At 47.4% G+C, this 10,372-nt stretch overlaps 1 pseudogene; it reads left to right on the top strand.

Annotated features, from left to right (window-relative positions):
- LOC125554531 lies at positions 1 to 10,087 on the top strand (annotated as a pseudogene).
- Positions 10,088 to 10,372: the final 285 nt, after the last annotated feature.

Raw genomic sequence — 10,372 nt, 5'->3', positions numbered from 1 at the left:
ATGCTGCGAGAGGTTACAGAGGACGACCCCAGTGGCAGATTTGTGGATTTGATGGATTTTGTTGAAGTTAGGTCAGAAACAGGCAATGTGGATCTAGATGACAATAGGGCTTCGAGGATGGAGAATAGATATACGGCTCTTGATGACAAAGTTGGATGGGTTACAAGGTAACTAGTTCCTGCCACAAGTTATCGTTTTTCTTCACGCCTCTTTAGATAAATCATACATGGGCTCACTTTCCTTGCCGTGTTCAGGAACAGGAAGGTGGCAATGCCAGACGAGAGAGCAACAAGTGCTGAAAGGGTGACAGCCCTGGAAACAGCACTCACAGGATTTGCCGAAAGAAAAACAGACACGGTGGTGACACCATCGGTTGGGCTGACTTTTGACTCTATAATCGAGGCCTACGATTTTTACAATCTTTATTCCTGGGAGACAGGGTTTGGCATCAGATATGCAAAGAGCAGAACCAATGTCAAAGGAACGAGATGCATGCAGGAGTTTGTGTGCTGTTGCTCGGTGAGTAACCACAATATCATGCTGATTCTTGCTTCATGTTCAGAAAGGTCGGACAGGTCACTTACCAGCTTTTGTTTTTTTGATAAAATCAGGGCAAGCCAAAAGAGGCGAACTCAACATCATCACGGTGTCAATGCCAAGCCATGATAAGACTCTTGCGTACAGATGACGATGGCTGGTACATCAACGAATTCAGGTCCAGTCACAATCACTCGATGTTGAACACATGTGCTGAGAAACTCCACTTCCCTTCACATAGGCATATTGACAAATATACGAGAGAGCTAGTATCTCAGCTTAGAGAGAATAATGTGAACCTGAGCAAAGTTGACAACATTCTTGCAACTTTTTTTGGAAGGGTAGAAAACGTTCCGTTCACCAAAAGATGCTTGAGGACACTGTGTTGGAAGCTGAGTAGGGAGCAGGCGGACGATGATGTACAGAAGACTATGGCCATCTTTTCAGAATTGAAAGTCCAAGACGGCGAGTTTACTTACAATGTGCAGGTAGACGATGAAAGTAGGATACGCACTCTCATGTGGACAAATGGGCGTAGCAAAAAACAATACCATCACTTTGGCGATGTGGTCACATTCGACACAACATACAAGACCAATCTATACGATATGCCATTCGGAATTTTTGTTGGCGTGAACAACCACTTCCAGAGTGTGTTGTATGCTGGTGTGCTCATGCGAGATGAGACGGTCGACACTTTCAAATGGATTTTTGATGAGTTTGTGAAGATGATGGGAGGGAAAAGACCAATTACAATTTTGACAGGTAAAATGAAATGCATCTGTGTTATTCCCTTTTAGTTGCGTGAAGATCTATGATTGACTTGTATGTCGTGTTGTGTAGACCAAGCCAGGGCGATGGAAGTCGCTATTGAGGAAATATATCCAGATGCAACACACAGATGGTGCAAGTGGCACATCCTGAAGAAGGCCAAAGAGAGCCTGGGGTCTAATTACACAAAGAAGTCTGATTTCAGGGCAGAATTCCACAAGTTGGTCCACGAGATGCTCACCATCGAGGAGTTCGAGGATGGGTGGGTAGCGTTGCTTGAGAAGTACTCACTGACTAAGAACACGTACCTGACGCAAATTTACGAAACAAGGCAGAAATGGGCCAAACCATACTTTGCAGGAAAATTCTGTGCCAGGCAAACCAGTACTGGAAGGAGTGAGAGCGCAAATCACATGTTGAAACAATATGTTCCACCTTCTTGCTTAATGAATCTTTTTGTCAAGCAATATAACAAGCTACAGTTTGACCGTGAACAAGAAGAAGGGTTCCAGGAGAAACGAACCAGGCTGGTATGACAAATTCCACATAATGTCCGCCCGAGAACCAAAAACTCGTGGGGCATTTAACGACATATATTTTCTCTCTTGTTGTTTTACTGCAGAGTGGAGCTGTCTTGAAGGTCAACACCCCACTAGAAGTGCACGCTAGCAAGATTTACACCAGGAAGATGTTTGAGATTTTTGGAGGAATATTGTATGAATCCGGAAGCTATGGTGTAGAAGAGATCATACCAAAGCAGAAATACATGGTGACCCACGTCAAGGCTGAAAAGCGAGAGAAATGGTTCAAATGCCGATATGAGGTCAATGTGTTTGATAATCTGGGGTATTTCTCGTGCATATGCGGCCTGTTCGAGCACATGGGTATGGTCTGCTGTCACTCGCTGCAGGTTAGCAAGGTGGCAATTCTACACCTAGGGATTTCATCTCACCTCCAATATCTGAATAAGCGGGAAACTGACTACCTAGGTTTTTTATCATGCATATGTAGCTCCCCTGCTGCTTGGGCGATGCACCTTCTGATATTATATGTTCTTCACAGGTCATGAATGTGCTCCGGCTTAGGGAGATTCCCCACAGGCACATCTTGAAGAGGTGGAGCATACATGGCAGAGATAATTTGCCGGATCATCTCAAACATTACCAACAGGACATGGGCCCGCCGGACGCACCCACTTATAGACATTCTGCTTTGTACATCACTGCCCTGGAGGTGGTTAAAATGGGCGACAGAAACCTAGAAGCATACAAATTCATGTTGGATGGATTGGTGGATCTTAGGGAAAGAGGAGCTGAGATTAGTGCACCAAATGATGGCCTAGGCATCGTTGAGCAGCAGGTCTCGAACAATGGAGTTGCGGGTGATTGCAGCAAGAAAACCAAGACTTGTAAGGCGGCGTGCTCTGTAAGAAGTGTTGAAGGGAATCACATAACGGCCATAGGAGAAACATCGGTGTCGGTTCATCCACCAGCAAACCAAGGCGAGGGGGCACCAACGTCCAAAGACATGGCATCAGAAGGATCCTGTCCAAATGCAGATAGCTACAATTCAGACTTTTCTGAGGCTGCATCCAGGTTTACTGTCAATCTGGATGAGAGTCTGCTTGCACCAGAAAGGAAAAAGAAACGTGGCCGGCCAACAACAAGCAGGGACAAGGCTCCATATGAGAAGGGAAGCAACAAAAGATCAAGGTTTTGTTCGATCTGTAGGGGCAAAGGACACAAGTCAAGCACCTGCCCCGACCGTGGTGACGCCCCTAGAAAAGAAAGGAAAGTGGGCACATGCAGCAAGTGTGGAGTGCCTGGGCATAGGAAAACAACATGCAGCAAGCCGCTCTTGTCCTCGATGGCCGGTGTTCCTCCATCTCATTAGTTTCTCCAAAATGTTTGTCTGAACTTCTCGTCCCCTGTATTTGGCTGTTGTATTAATAAAAGTTCTTGAACGTTGTTGACTTCAAAATGCATCTCGGTAGGTGCCATGTTTTTCTGTACAGTCACCCATCATCCAACTGGAGCACATTGTTTTGCCACAAGGTTGGCTGTGTCCATGCGTGTCTGGCTAGAGCACGTCTGTAACCTGGTGCGCCATGGGTAAATTTGAAAATGGCGTTTAAGCCCGCGTCAGGTCGCGGAGGTAAATGAAGCATTCAAGCTTACAGCTATGTGGGGTCTGCAGATTTCAAAATTCAAACATATCCGCCCGCACCTAGAGCGGGGGCTATATAAACACCTCGTGCATGTGCTAGATGGGCACAGCAAGCATCATGTCGAGCTCGTCTTAAGCTGGCTCATACTCAGGAGGCAGCACAAAAACAATTCAGGTGCTCGTTCGCCTCTTCTTTGTTTCTTTCAGCGCGCATGTTTTGTTCCCCCTCCTCATGCATTACGTTTTTTATGTATACAGCGCGAGGTGCATGCAGTTAGTACAGAAGGGCAGTTGGGGAGACAAGGTGTTGCTCAACCTCAGAACGATGTAAGCTTTTTCCGATGGTTGCATTCTCAATGAACACGATGCTGGCTTTCATGGAGTCTTACAGTTGGGATGCACAAACTCTATGATTTCAGGGTAGTGTGCGTGCGGCAGATATCGGAGGTGAGAATGAAGAATGCGTGGCAGCCAATGCATCCCTGGATGCAGAAGTTTATGATTTAACAGAAGGGTCGGGCGAGAACGACCCTCATGAGTCTGCAGAGCTGGCGCAAGAGATAAAACCTGAACCTGCTGGGGATCGACTATTTCATGCTGTAGTATACAGGTGGGCGTGGGCTTCATGGGAAGACGACGACAAGGTCGACAACGTTGCATGTAAAAGGCCCAAACTGTATTGATGCCCAATGGGCCAGCTGTGGTAACCGGTTCGCGTGCGCCCAGGTGTATGACGCTTGTACGACTCATGAATAAAAAATGTCTGACGGCGCAAAAATTCTTTTCTTGCCTATGGTTTTATGAACACAGCGAATGCATCGTACAGGCCTACCGTCTGATCCTAGGATTTAGGGTTCGAAAAAAAATGTAAACAGGCTGTCTGTATATCTGTTGGGTGTGTGTAAAAGACGGTGTGATATTGCAAAAGGCAAAAAAATAAAAACTGCATTATAGACAACACACAAAAATTTGGAAATGAAATGGCGTCGTTCGTTAAATAAAAGTTGTAATGAATGGCGTCGGTTCGTTTTAAAAAAAAGTCGGAATGAATAGCGCCGTTATGTTTGTAGCTTTCAACATAAAAGAAAACCTAATTTGAAAGATCTATTAATTCTGGGGGAAAGACAAACCCTGGTGACACACGTTAGGCGTAAATTAGTCAGGGCGCGTTTTCCGCAAAGAAGAAATGACTACACCCACCTTTTGCGTTGGTTTCGAAAAGGAAGGGGAGAACCTAAATCGAATAATCCAGATGTCGCTCTTCAATGAATCGACAAGAAAATTCCGCGTAGGAGTGGGTGCACGTCAAGATAGAAAAGGAGAACATAATTTGAACGGTCCATTCTTTCTGGGAAAAAGCCGATCCATGGTCACCCACGTGAAGCAGAAAAAATGCGCTGGTGAGATTTTCCGAAACATGAACAAATGTGTGTTCCCACACATGACTTGCACTCATGAAAAACCTAAAGTCGAATAGTTCATTTGTCACTCTTCAGCGAATCCACAATAAGTTCTATTGGGCACAAAACAGCCGCGTAGGAGTGGGTGTATTCTAACCACATGCAATTCTCGGAGGCTCGAAGGCGACATTTTCAGTTCTTGGTGTAAAAAAAGAAAGCCCGAGCCTACCACAATGTTTACGAGAGGGCTTGTCCTTTTTTCGGACAATAGGTTTGAATCTAAACTGCCCGCATGTTTTATGAATGCTAGCGTGGGGCATTTTATTTGATACGGCAGTTGACACAACCGCCACCCGCGAGAGTGTCGACGGCCGATCATCAGACACGAATCTCAGCGGGACGAGAAATCGATGATACGACCGGGGCACGTACACCACCACCCTCCGCCCCCACCCCCCCCCCCCCCCCCCCCCCCCCCCCCCCCCCCCGGCGTCACCGGTTCCACTCCGGAAGAGATGAAGAAAGAGGAAACTAAATGTTGGTGCATAAAATGAATAACCCCAACTTTCTACTCTCTCATACATCTTCACGGGTCGGAAACCAGCTGAAGATTACCAATGACATGGACCCAGAATGTCCAATATAAATAAAAAAATTGTGCCTCCCCGAAGGAAAGGTTAGTCAAAATGTGAACAGTGGTGTGCCATGGGGGGTGGGTGGGTGGGTGATCTTGCGCTAGGATTGCGTGACCTGCATCCGTCATCACAACAGTGGCTCTGGTTTTACAAAAATGAGCGGGGGTACGGGTTTTGATGGGTGGCCATGCTTCCTCCGGTTCGCTGTGTCTTGGGCTGCCTAGCAATTTAGTCCCCGGTTGTCATCTTGCGCTTGATCGCGCGATGGGTGGTTTGCATACATAAAGAGGCGTCGACCTGCATAGTGCTGTGAGAATTGATTAGGGCGATTTACTCCATAATTCTTTTTTTTTCATATGGATTGGTGTGAACGATTTTCAAACTCGCCGCAGCGGTGCTCAATGCGTGCATGTGTGACCGGATCACGTGTGGCTGCGTGCGTAGTGGCCCTGGACAGCCGGCTACGTGCTTGCAAAAGGTTCTTCGTACCGAGCATGTAGTTTAGTTTAATACATAGACATGGTATTCTAGGAGATCCCGGCCGGATAGAGGACGTACCGCTCCTTGAAGCCATGCTCAGCCAGCGAGCACAGGCCATCATCGCGCTTTGCCGCCCTGGCAGTCCGATTTGACGCGAGTAGACAGAGCTGTTTAGTCAGGCATTACTCTTCTGTACTCTCTACCCCCTCCCCTCCGCGTGCATAAGAAAGAGCTTGCCCGAGGGGGAGTCGTCTGAGGGAAGCCATTCATCTATCCAAGAACCAGAGCACTCTACCACTGCGAGAGCTCTGCTTCTGGAGCGAGCGCGTGGCCGGAGCGGCGGCCAACTATGAGGTGAGAAAAAATCCCTTTGCTAGATGTAATACTTTCTCGCATTTGCTTGGATGTATACTGATGGGGCGCTCTTGTTTCTTGTTCCCTGTTCTCTTTTGCTCTCCTATCCTTTGTTTCGTTTAGATGTCCGGGTCTAGCCGTCCACGGTGTAGCAAGGTTTATGAGTCTAGGAAGAAAGCCGCGCAGCCAAAATGCACAGTAGACAGTAGTTTCGCTCCCAAAGATGTCTACGAAGCGGCTGTTCTTTTTACTGATGAACAGAGAGATGCTGTAAGGGAGATTGGTCTCGGGGGGATGCTAGCTATAGGCAACATAACCCATGTGGATCGGGAGAACTGCTGGAGTTTATTCCTAGATGTAGACCTTGAGCGTGGTGCACTCAAGATAGATGATGGCGTTTACGTCACATTCAACGAGGTTGACATCCACAACATCTTAGGAATTGCACTAGGCGGAGATATAGAAATAGAAAAGAGAGATGTTGCACCTTCAACGGCACAGCTAGCGCAGATCAGAGAGTACCTAGGGTTGCACCCGTCGAGCTTTTACATAACTGTCGGTGACATTAGATGGGCGTTGAAGAAACCATGCCAGACCACCCTGTCTGAAGAGGACAAGATCAGGATCTAGGTCGGTTTTGCCATGCTTTGCATGGCAACTTGTTTTAGTCCTAGGGAGAGGAGGCACACTGTCCCAACGGAGGCGTATGCTATTTGCATGGAGCCGGCTAACCTGCACAGGGTGAACTGGGGAAGATACGTTCATTCTGAGCTCATCGGCGCAGCCCAGGCGGCCCATGCAATACACAGTGAAGGGAAGAGGCCGCAGCTGTACGGGTGCCCGCTAGTGTTGCAGGTGAGGTGCCTGTTTCCATCGTGCGTAGGAATTTTAATTAATATTATGTTTGTTCAGGGCTTGAACTAAATAGAGTCGGTTTGCTTCCGTGGCAAGCATTGTATTTCGACTCGGTCGACACTTCTGCATCTGTCCAGCCTGACCCGCTTGTGCGCCCCAGAATAAAGTTCTACACTGCCTCCAACTTGTCAAAACTGATACTCAAAGATACAGCCATAGGCAGCGTTCCGAAGGGATACGGTGTGATGAAGGTGATCATCGGCCTTCATCCCATGTTTCTTTTTTTTGTGCACACCACCCTTGTTCTGACCCATGCATGCATGCAACAGGCCAGGCGTATGACGGATCAAAGCTTGCCATGGAACAGAGAAAATGTCAGGAGACAAATCCAGGAGGTGATTTCATTAAACCCATTCTTTTTAGCCACCTGCAGAAGTGGTGCGCACTAACCATTGTGTTTGGTTTCAGGCAAAAGCTTTCATAGATCGCTCACTGAAAGAGCACGCGCTGGCTAGTGCTGAGCGCAATACTTTGTTCTTTCGCAACTTAACTGCACTTAACGACGGGACAATCACCTGCATGAACGAGAACATGCACAGAGAGATTGAAAGGCACCTTGCTAACGAGAGGGTGATGAAAATGCGGGACATGCAAGCTTTGCTCAAGTACGTGGATGGGTTGGGCCTGGGTGATTCAGTAAATGAGCTTAAAAACCAAGTGATTGTAGTCGCTGCGCAATCAGGTAACCAGGACAACGCACGTACTCTATATCTACGGTTGCATTAATTCAGTGTCTGTTCATTTTTGGCAAAAAAACAAATGATTGTTGGTTTTAATGCGCAGGTGCGTACCAGGGGGGTGCTTCCGGGGAAGGATGCAGTGGAGCACAAGCAGGAGAGCCTGACGAAATGATCCCCACGGCAGGCGTCCTTCGTCCTGGTAAGTTTTCCTCTTGCAGTGTGATAGATGCGGTAGATGTTACCAATTTATTGATGCCTGCTGAACAAGGAGTACGCGATGCAGTTGCTGTCCGTCCAGTGCCAGTTGCTCCTGCGAGCTCTGCCCATGGCCACATTGAGCACGCCGAGACAGGTGAGACCCAGCATTTATGCATATACCAACAGCGCCGATGCTTACTTCAGTGAATTAAATGAGAAACTGGTTGCTTCCCCTCCAGGTCCGTTCCTTTTGCTGCCTGGGCAGCCACGCGACACCCACCACCCCGGTTCTGTTCTGCGGGTGTGCCAATATTCATGTCCATGGGGTCTTTTGGCCAGTTGTATCTAGATGGTTGATTAGAGAATGTGGTGCAGCCTGTCCGGTGTGGCCAGCATGATGCAGGGGCTGGGCGGCCGATTGGTGAAAATATGGGCTTCGTGCAACTGGGGAAGAGGAAAGAAAGGGAGGTGGAGGACAGCAACGAGATCATTGTTTACCAGGGTAGACGTAAGTGGTTCCTGTGAATGGAATTTACTTATGTCAGGATACTGAATTTGTAGTCGCAGCTGAACGACGCTTGTCAATGCAGGTGCAGCTGTTCGTGAGTTAAACTTGATGGCAAGGTTTGGTGAGGAGGGAGATGGGAGGAAGATCGTTATCTCCACGGAGAATGGTGTCTCACCATTCCGCATCCCGGAGTTCAATTATGAATTCGTGTCGCCTCTAGTCGCCCACGCCGCTTGGGTACAAATACAACAGTTAGCCCCAGATGTATTGAACAGGTACTGTTGGTCCCAGTGCGTTTTGAGAAAACACTGAATTTATCGCATGTTGTTTGTTCAGCAGCTAGCGTTATATCTAACTAATCGCATCCTCGCCTTTTTGCAGTGTCTGGGTCGATCAACAGGGTCCGCCTCATGTGAAAATGACTGGCTATGAAATTTATGAAAACTTTTGTTAGACACTGGATGACAAGGGTTTCGAAGTCGCAAACAGGATGATGAGGGAACAAGATGCAAGGTGGTACGATCCTTCAGACAGGGCGCGTTTCCGTCACCCAATGCCACCTTACATTGCGGTACGTAATTCGAATCGGCGATGTTTAGTTCAATGATCCATACATGATTATCGTGGCCTGAGCGTCTTGTTCCTTGTTTCGTGCAGTCCCGGATCATGGAGGTGGGCGACGGTTTCTTGAGTGATCCTTACATAAAAAACTTGTTTGTTGGGGAGCACCTGGGATACGATGTGGAGACATGCCGCCTGGTAATCCCCAACTGATCCGTAGATCGTTAGTTCATAACCATGTTTTAGCATGTTACGTGACAGCTGCATGGATGTGCTTTTTTTAGATAACCATGCCGTTCAAGGACGAGGGAGGTTTCTATGTGCTCTATGTTTTCGACATGCTGAAGAAAATTGCTCACGTGATGGATCCAAGACGTACCCAGTGGAACCTTCTAGAGCTGGAGAGGCAACACGCACGGGTCCTTGACAGGATGCTCTATGGGCTGTGCAAGTGCATTGACAAGTTTTTCAAAGGGTGGCATGTCCGAGAAGATGAATTCAAAAGGGCGGCTCACCGCCTGATGCATGAGCCATCGAACAGGTATGCGCCCCCCGTCCATCCGCTTTGATGTTTGATCTGCAGCTTAGAATATCAAATTTACGTATAACGTGTGCTCGGATGCAGCGATGACACTCCGTTCTACACTCTACACTACACTATGTGCTTTGATGGGGAGTTCATGACAGAAGGGATGTGGGCGGTGCGTGCATTGTCCTAGCAACTATTTATTCTCGGAGTGATGAACTCTTTCTGAATATTTGTTTGGTTTGTGTTGTCAGGACAAGATGTTGCGGTTCAAGCAGAAGCTCATGATGCTGGTGCTTACTATGCCAAGAAACAACGCCCTGCCTCCAGCCATCGTGTTAAACCCACCTGCCTGAAGCCTCTAAGGTTGTCAATTGTTCGGACTCCAAAAATGACTGCTGGATCTAGTTTGTAATATGAACTCCAAATATTATTTGTATAATTAGAACTACCCATGCCAAGGGCTTTAGTTGTTAGTGCACTCATCTTCGTTGTGGAAGGCGCCTATCGGGCGCAAAGTTCCGTATCTTCAACTTGTAGACCTGAACACCGAATATTATATGTATAATTAATTTTATGTCATGTTGTCGGAAGCATCGGGACGAAAGTGTGTGTTTGGTTTGTTTCTTTGAATATGTTTT

The sequence above is a fragment of the Triticum urartu genome, chromosome 4 (genome assembly GCF_003073215.2).
Source record: "Triticum urartu cultivar G1812 chromosome 4, Tu2.1, whole genome shotgun sequence".
NCBI lineage: Eukaryota > Viridiplantae > Streptophyta > Magnoliopsida > Poales > Poaceae > Triticum > Triticum urartu.
The sequence above is the reverse complement of the archived record's forward strand: the minus strand, read 5'-3'. Positions and strand labels throughout refer to the sequence as shown.